The 7,577-nt window shown below is 48.7% G+C and overlaps 1 long non-coding RNA gene across 1 annotated transcript; it reads right to left on the bottom strand.

The window, feature by feature from the left end:
• Positions 1–5,171: 5,171 nt before the first annotated feature.
• On the bottom strand, positions 5,172–6,206 carry LOC105448712. Its single transcript, XR_974270.1, has 3 exons — positions 6,078–6,206; positions 5,270–5,299; positions 5,172–5,200 (listed from the first exon to the last, which is right to left on the bottom strand). It is a non-coding gene; the product is annotated as an uncharacterized LOC105448712 (long non-coding RNA).
• Positions 6,207–7,577: the final 1,371 nt, after the last annotated feature.

Below are 7,577 nucleotides of genomic sequence, written 5' to 3'. Positions count from 1 at the left end.
CCTACGCCGCCGGGCATGGCGACCCACCCCGGGCAAATGGGTCTGGAAACGACTACACCCTTTATCAAATAAAAAGGACGCGTTTAACGCCAAGTTGGCTCCCAAATACGTGGGTTCACTCGAGATCAAGAAAATATTGTCATCCGTCGTGGTGGACCTCCGGGACAAGCGAGGGAAATGGTATCGTCACGTACACGTGCAGGACCTCAAGCCGGCCCCACACCCCAGGCCCGACGCTACCGACCAATCAGACGTAACCGATAGCGACAGCGAATAAGCATCACCAAATACCGACCAGGCGCGGGGGGGAAGCAACCCCCACGCAACCCAAACAGGGGTTTAAAGGCAACGAGCACGCCACTCAGAACAGAAAGTCCGCATCAGCAATGGAAGCTGAACTGGACGCTATCCATCCCGCCGATATCACCGGAGACCAAGAATTTGAAGAAGTATGGGAACGGCTTCTCCGGACACCACCTCGCCGGCCGACTAACAAGAGGCGACCACACATCCGACCGGTTACTTGGGGACTCGGCAAACAAAAAACCGAGCAGCCAGCTGCAACAGTCAAGGACACGCAACCAAACATGGTGCAAATCCGCGTACACGAGCTGTTTGGCAGCTTATCAGACATAGAGGACGACGAAAGACCCGGAGGGATCCCACAACAAACCGATGGTAACAACAACCAGACAACCAAAGTTAGGGGGACAGTCCCCATCACAGCAACGCCACCTCCGCCACTGGAACCACAACGCCTAGAAGCAGGACCACCAGAGTCAGAGACACCAATCTACGGCCCAGCCCCTCCGCCCCCGGTACTCGTAACACTAGACGAGGATACCACAGTAGAGGTACCATACTTCGCGGCACACATCTCACGCAAGTATAAGGCCCGGGTGGGAAACCGCCGCTTCGTGCTCCGATTCGACCGCTCCGGAAACTGCGTCTTCCGACGGAAGAAGGTGTAGAAATGCCCAAATTCGGTACTACGAACGACCGGGGAGATGTAACGAAACACATTTCGCTCTTACGTGCGCGAACCGGCCTCCCATCGCTCGGGCATCTCCGGCGGGTAACCGAGCGATAACGGAAATCCAACCCCACCACGCCATCGGAGGGGGAGAGTCTACACTCGCGACCGACACGTGATCGGCGGGGTATATAAGCCGGCCGCGAGCATTCCGAAGATAGAACAGCCACAGGTCCCGTCCGCAACCGACCGCCCAGATCTCGGGATCTCTCGGATCTCGCCGGCCGCTGCGAACTTGATAGGCTACTGGGATACGGGTACTCTCGATCCCTCCGCATCGCAAAGGACTCGGGCACTCTCGGTCCTTCCGCTCCGCGCTACGGACTTGGGTACTCTCGGTCCGAGCCCCCGACTCGCCGCGGACACGGGCACTCCCGGTCCACGCGGGTTCTGCACACGCGACACCGCCCGCCCACGTGGCCTGCGCCACACGCCCGCCGCGCGTTCCTAAAACACCCTCGGCGCCGCTTGCGCCCGAAGCACTGCGAGCTACGCATACTTGCGGACCTACCACATACACGGATCCGCGCACTCTCACTGTACATAGTTTTTGTTTTTATTTCAAATATACATATTCATTTATACACCAATTACGGCATTCACGCTTACTCGTCTCCCCGACCCCTGGCTTCTCGACGAGCTCTTCCGGCGGAACGGAACACCGTTACAAACAAATGGGCCGTTCTACGACACGTACGAGCGTTTCTGCAAGAGCTACTTATACGGATACGAATATTTCGAGTCGAATCTCACCACGACATTTCTACATAACGATCCGTTCGTGATCATCAATTGCTCTCGTCAGAACGATTCAATCAAGAACGCAATTGTGGACGTGAGACTGGAATTTGAGACCAAGGAGAACATGCCGATGAACATCATCGCGTATTATCTTATCATATATGATCGCGTAGTCCAATACAACCCGTTGACCAACGTTGTGCGCAAAATCACCTAAGTGCATCTCCTTCCTCCCATCAATACAGTTTAAGACGATATAAAAAACCCCAGATAACGACAGCGAATGACCATCGCCAAATACCGGCACGTAACGATTTCAGGGGCGGGAGACAACCCCCACACGACCAGAACAATGGTATAAAGGCACAATCCATTTGCTTCCTTCAGAACAGAAAGTCCGCATCAGCAATGGAAGCTGAACTGGACGCTATCCATCCCGCCGATATCACCGGAGACCAGTTAGAGGAATTGTGGGACCTACAAACATCGGTGCACCGAGAACCACCGACCGCGTTGCCACCCGCGGCACACGTCAGGCTGGACCTATGGGCTCCGGCAGCCAGAAGCATAGCCGCAACCTCGCCGACGCCAGCGACCCACGCCGAACGCCGAGAGACCGCCACGGTTAAACAAGCTTGCACCAAACTCGTACCTCGGGTAGGTACGAGCATCCAACGTTCAGATCGCAGCAATGCCCGGAAGAGACAGATGTTGATGGAAGCGCCACCACCAGTACCTCGACGATTGCCAAAAGCCGGCCCCACATCCGACCAGTTACCTGGGGGCTCGGCAACCAGCAGATCAAGCAACCAGTAGCCACAGTAACAGGGGCTCCGCAACCAAACGTGGCACAGATCCGCCTGCACGAACAGTTTGGTAATCTATCAGACATTGACGAGGGATCTTCAGGGACCTCACAAGGAATCGACGGCAACAACAACCGGATCACCAAAGATACCGTAGCAGTCTCTACCGTAGCAGCATCACCACCGCCACCGGAACCACAACGAGAGGCCGAGCGCCTGGAAGCAGAATCACCGGAGCCAGAAGCACCGATCTACGGCCCAGTCCTCCCCCCCCCACTCCCTGTGCGTGTAACACTAGACGAGGAAACCACGGTCGAAGTGCCATACTTCGCGGCACACATATCACGCAAGTATAAGGCCCAGGTGGGAAACCGTCGTTTCGTGCTCCGTTTCGACCGCTCCGGAAACTGCGTCTTTTGGCGGGAGAAGGTGTAGAAGTGTCCAAATTCGGCACTAGAACCGGAAAGATGTAACGAAACGCACAACCGCAATTACGTGCACGAACCTACCTCCTTATCGCTCGGGTACTTCCAGCGGGTACCCGAACGAAGGGCGACACCGCAGCTCCTATTACGCATTATCAGAGGTGGGAGAACGCCGAAGAAACCTCAACATGCGACAGTCGACGCTTATTCCCGACCGCCCAGCCCAGATACATATATGTCTAGAATGAAAACCCACGTTGAAAACGACTAAAAGTGACTTATTATTGTAAGAGAGCGCCTGTGAATCTTTCTATGTCATTTTGTTTTTGTTCGCCATTAACAGACGGCGCTTCAGTTCCGTTTCGAACACCACCGTATCTCGGGTTGAGCTTGGCGTCTCTCATTTTAAAAACCGATAATTCGTCAAATGTCTCGTGCCGGCATGCGACTGGCTTTCCGGGCCAAGGCAATGCGTTATCGCCGCACGGAGACATGGTCTCCTTGTACATCGTCGGGATCACTTGTATCCGCGTACGTGCAATAAAAGACATATATCTCAAAAGTGGCTTCACACTCTCTTTCGTATTTTCCCCAAGTATATCTTTGGTTTGTCCTCTCCGCAATATTCAGTTTCCTGACATGTACCTACTTCAAGACGGTTATTCAAATTTCTAGTTTCCCCGTCTTACATTATTATTTTGTGTTCTACCTAGAACGTTCGCGCGCGTATATAATTTCAATATGGCATCCAGCCCCAGCTCTTGTCACGTGATCTATTTTAGTTCGCTATTTCCGGAGTCTTAACCATGGTGGCGCTAATAATTGGTCTCCTCTAGAGTCCCTAGAAGGGAAAGTCTGGCCATGTCACAAAATGACGTCTGTAAATGTGGCTCATGTACACACGCACACACACACATCATACAACACATTTATAGTTTCTAGTGGATCATGTACTATATATTCAATTTTTATGTTATGTGATTGGTGACGCTATTTTGAGGGAACATGGGATTGACCAATGAGAGCAATGACGGTGGATGGCCAGACTCTCCCTTCTAGGGACTCTAGTCTCCTCTTTTTCCAAATGGGAGTTTGTACCCCCTGGAGCACACCTACGGACTCGGGCATTCTCGGTCCTCCCCCCCCCCGAACAATCACGGAATCGAGGTCTTTTGGGCCACGCGTTTGTATCAGCGATGTGTACCTGCGCATGCGCGGGTGACACCGATACGCGCTATTGACGTAGGAATATATGGACGTAGGAATGTATAAACTGGTTAGAAAGGCGAGGGGGATAGTGATATTCGACATAAGGGGATCACGTGGGATCACGTGGGATCAAACCTCTGACTTCGTCGGTACATTTCGGTTACGTTCAGTTGGAACCGGAAGCTCCGTTGGAACCAGCTCCATCGGTCGCTACTGAGGTCGAGATAACGGACCTACAATGAAAGATCAAATATCAGAGAGAAGCACTGAGGAGGAGATTTACGGAAAAGCGCAGTGCGCTGTGGACATGCTCAGTGCTTTTATCTCGGAGGAGGCCCGAAAGGAGGAAGAAAACACCGGTATGCAAGAAGGCCAGCAACCAAGTGATCGGGCCAGTCCAATTGTGGACAACGAATTACGAGATTATCGTCGTATCTTATTTTAAGATTTTATTTTCGAAGTATTTTGATACTAGTCGGGTCGCTAGTCGTTAATTATTTTATTTTTATTCTTATGCGCGAAATTATATTGTGCGTTCAATGTTTTGAGGTTAATTGCGGAAACCATAGATATGTTGTTTATTTTAAGAATACACTATGTTAGATCCTAGCGTAACCCACTGTTATGGTTATTATTTTATGCAACGTTGTGGACAAAACGAGAACCACATGTACGGCACGAATTGTACGCAATCAAAAGAAGCGTGAGATCAATAAATGTAATGTTTTAGTTTATGTTATAACCAAATGTAAAGACCCGTTTGGGCACGTGATATTATATTTTATAAAATGTTATATTCTAGTTTGAAGGAATGATTGAAGTATGCATGAATGTCGAATAAATATCATTAATACTTACGTGAGAAGAATTGTAATAACCCACAAATCCAGATTCGTTCCCTAAAACATAAAGAAAATCATTATTGAGGAAAAATAGATATTTTAGTTTCGTTACTTACCTCATTATAGCACGAACGTGGAGAGATCCTGAAAAGAAAAGAGAAATGATTATTATTATTATGATTTTGCCACAATTTATTTAATTTTGATACTTACCAAAAATTGATCCACAGTTCCAAGCGACACCTGCAAAAGAAAAGGAATTTTATTTAAAGTTATGACAATCAGGGTATAAAAGGCCCACAATGAAATATAAATTTAGTTACAAAGTAGACAAGCCACGATTCCTTCTAGAAGTTTCTAGAAGCTTCTAAAAGGAATTCACAAATCATAAAGGGAACGACTTTGAGATCCACCGCGTATCTTTCCTTCATAAATTGTGGAGGGAAAGGGAATACGCGAGAGTGGGAAGACGTTGACAAAGTGGGGAGGTATATAAGCCGTTCGCCCGGCAACAACAGGGTCTTTCCTCGCCGTCACTTAATCGGGAACGCCGTTGCGAGTCCCGAAGGAAAAGATAGTCCCGTACGCAAAGGAATATAACGCGTATCGTATTGATCGCGAGTGAACGCGAATTAAATAGTTTTTGCCAGAATCACGCATTGTGTAAATGCACGAGTTGCATAGCGTGTATTCTTCTTTGATCGACCTTATTCTCGGTGAATTCGTGAGTACGCGACGCGGATCGGCCGACGACGTTCTGCGTTCAGGGAAAACGGGTTCCCAAAGTATTCGTTGCGTTCTAAAAACGGTTGTCCGAATTGACCGACGACTTTTCGTAATACCGTACGCATCGGAGACGCGACCGCGTTATCGCGTTGCGCGTAACCCAATTACGAGCGAGTGAGAATCCAGTGAATGTGTGAAGAGTGCGCATGTGAACATTTAACATTTATAATAAACAATATTAAACTGAAACAACGAGACATTAATAAGCGCATCCACACTATCTCCCGCTACGTACCTGCATGTGGTCGTATCACAATTATTTCCGGGGCGAGAACTTTTGAAGCAGCCTACGTGAACGAACTCCGAGCCGGAAATAGGACATCGGTGGTAGTTGCTGCTTTCCAGACCTTCTTCGTTAGAGGATAAACAAAGTGGCGACCGAGTACCTGAAAGGAAAGGTAATCGGATAAGACATTTACGATAATAATTCGGTGTTGCTAAAATTTGAAAGAGTTTCATTAACTGTTATTGGCGGAACCAAGGACTTTGCGGGCGTAGTGTAATACACGCTGACGATAAGGCTCTTCGAGGAAGAGGTCCGATACTATTGAACGTAAACCCAGAAGTAGAAATTGATATAATACGGTCATAATAAATTCACACGGTAAAGTCCGGTTACACAGTAATATTCGACGCGTGCAGAGAGATAAGACGCTTTCACAAAACAGTGACAGAACACTATTATACCGGACACTTCCGAGCTACGCTCACGGAATTAGCCGAAGTCAGCACGGAATCAGCCGACATCAGTGTAGTATTCTTACGCCTATGGGCCTGAGCAGAAAGATTGTCGTTACTGTTTCCGACAAATGTCGTAGACGTAAATCGTAGTCGTAGGTCAACGCACAAGGAATTGTCGTTAACGTAGCCTTGCCGACTACGACGCGTAATCGGCATAAGGTTACGTTAACGACAATTCCTTGTGCGTTGACCTACGACATCTGTCGGAAGCAGTAACGACAAATCTTTCTGCTCAGGCCCTATGGTACTACCCTCTTACTGCTATTATCACTTTCCCCTTGCAAAAAACTCCATGTACTTAGGTCTTAAGTCCATGACCAAGGTGTAGAGGAGCCAGTTAAGAATGCGTAAGCACATAAAAAGAAACAGGAAACGAGTCGCCCATCTGCATTCTTGTTCAATTGCGCATGCAAGAAAAAGATAAAAGATGGACCCCTCGTTCTACCATTTTCTTTCTCTTTCTATCAATTCACATTTTCACTCAAAGAGGCCGCTATGCCTTTTCTACTCTATGTATATAATCTATTTGTCCATGACGCACTCAATAGCAGACGACGGGGTTACACATAATAAGACGCGCGTATACGGCCCGCGCTGCCGGCCACAAACCACCGCGAACCAAGACGCGCTCGCACAAGCGCAGACACTGTCCGAAATCCGAGCGTTCCGAGACGCGCTCATGCCGTTGCGCACACGCCGTCCACGGCACCAACATACTTATAAAAATGGCTTTCGCCCCCGCGAGGGACCATATAGCCTGATAAAAACTTGATAAGTGAGTACTAATGCGGAAGCAGAGAACTATTAGTCGAATGATGCAATACTAAAGCGTGATGATAGAATATTAAAGAAGCAGAACATTCGGCCACAGACGTCCACCTCAATCCGCGGCTCACACACGAATCCGGCACCAACATACATAAGGTGAATGTCCCAATTAGTGACAAAGTTAACTTTGTCGTGACAATTAATTAATAAATTATCGATATATATG

The sequence above is a fragment of the Wasmannia auropunctata genome, unplaced genomic scaffold (genome assembly GCF_000956235.1).
Source record: "Wasmannia auropunctata unplaced genomic scaffold, wasmannia.A_1.0 LD336083.1, whole genome shotgun sequence".
Taxonomy (NCBI): Eukaryota; Metazoa; Arthropoda; class Insecta; order Hymenoptera; family Formicidae; genus Wasmannia; species Wasmannia auropunctata.
This window is presented reverse-complemented; position numbering and strand designations above follow the sequence as displayed.